Source organism: Tupaia chinensis, unplaced genomic scaffold, assembly GCF_000334495.1.
Source record: "Tupaia chinensis unplaced genomic scaffold, TupChi_1.0 Scaffold148680_1, whole genome shotgun sequence".
Lineage (NCBI taxonomy): Eukaryota > Metazoa > Chordata > Mammalia > Scandentia > Tupaiidae > Tupaia > Tupaia belangeri.
The window spans coordinates 397,796-398,858 of record NW_006208529.1 but is presented as its reverse complement, the minus strand read 5'-3'; the positions used below and the strand labels follow the sequence as shown (position 1 = coordinate 398,858).

Below are 1,063 nucleotides of genomic sequence, written 5' to 3'. Positions count from 1 at the left end.
CCCCCCCCGCCTGTGTCGCCGCAGCCACCTTTGCCGCCCCTGGGCTTCCTCAAACGAGTCTCATCTCTTTCTCTCGCCCCTCTTCTTCCTTTTACATCTGGTCCTTGTTCTGCTCGGCTGGCTGTTTCCCCCTGGTAAAGTCAGGTGCATTCTTTCTTTTGCCAAAAAAGGAGGAAATTATTTAAAGCGCGCACACTCAGCGAGAGGACGAGGATCGGGCCGGGAAGGGGTGGAGTGAGGCGGGGAGGCCGGAGGGAGCGAGGGAGGGGCGCTCGGGCCCGGCCGCAGCCTCGGCGGCGGCTGGGGGCGTCAAACTGCTTCCAAAACCATATTTTCAAGTAGAGCACTATGATACATCACTAGGTGCTCTACTTGCAAAGTTAAGTAAGTAGAACAAAGCGGGGCGGGGGACCCCGGCCTGCGGCGGGCGTCGGCCAGGCTTGGCACTCCAAGCGGCGGCGGGTAGGGGGAGGTGAAACGAGCGACCTCTCCACGCCTCCCCTGCGTCCCTTTGACAGTCCCTCGGACCCGCCTGATGCTTGGCTCGGCCTGAGCGAGGGCGGGGGTTAGAACCACTTTGGGGAGCCAAACTTGTGTTCTCAATTTGGCGAGAGAGACCGGTCCTCAGCGGAAGGACAGATGGAGTCAGAGGCCGGCGCACAGCTGGGCCCGGAGGCCTGCAAAGGGCGCGGGGGAGGGGGTGGGAAAATCCTTCGAGAAACCCCGAGAAATCTGTGTCACACATGGTGCAAACCACGCTTTAGTACGCCGCGCTACTACTGGGGACTTGTGAGCGCCCCGTCACTCCCCTCCGCCACCAGGAACGACGACAATAGATTCTATTTGCGAGCCCTCTTTATGCATTCCACGCCATCATGACACTTCCAGGGTGTCTGAAGATGCTGATTTATGGAGGAGAAAGACCCAGCGGCTGAGGCCCCGCCACCTCTGACGCCCCACCCTGCCTCAGGGCAAGCAAGTTTGCAGGCTGGGCCACTCTGCGGATGCCACTTTCAAAAATCCCTTCTCTCTGGGCCCCAAGAAGAGCGGCAGAAAATGTCCA

The 1,063-nt window shown here is 60.2% G+C and overlaps 1 protein-coding gene across 1 annotated transcript in view; it reads right to left on the bottom strand.

The window, feature by feature from the left end:
- DCHS2 (dachsous cadherin-related 2) overlaps positions 1-1,063 on the bottom strand; it is a 298,657-nt gene that overhangs the window by 296,474 nt on the left and 1,120 nt on the right.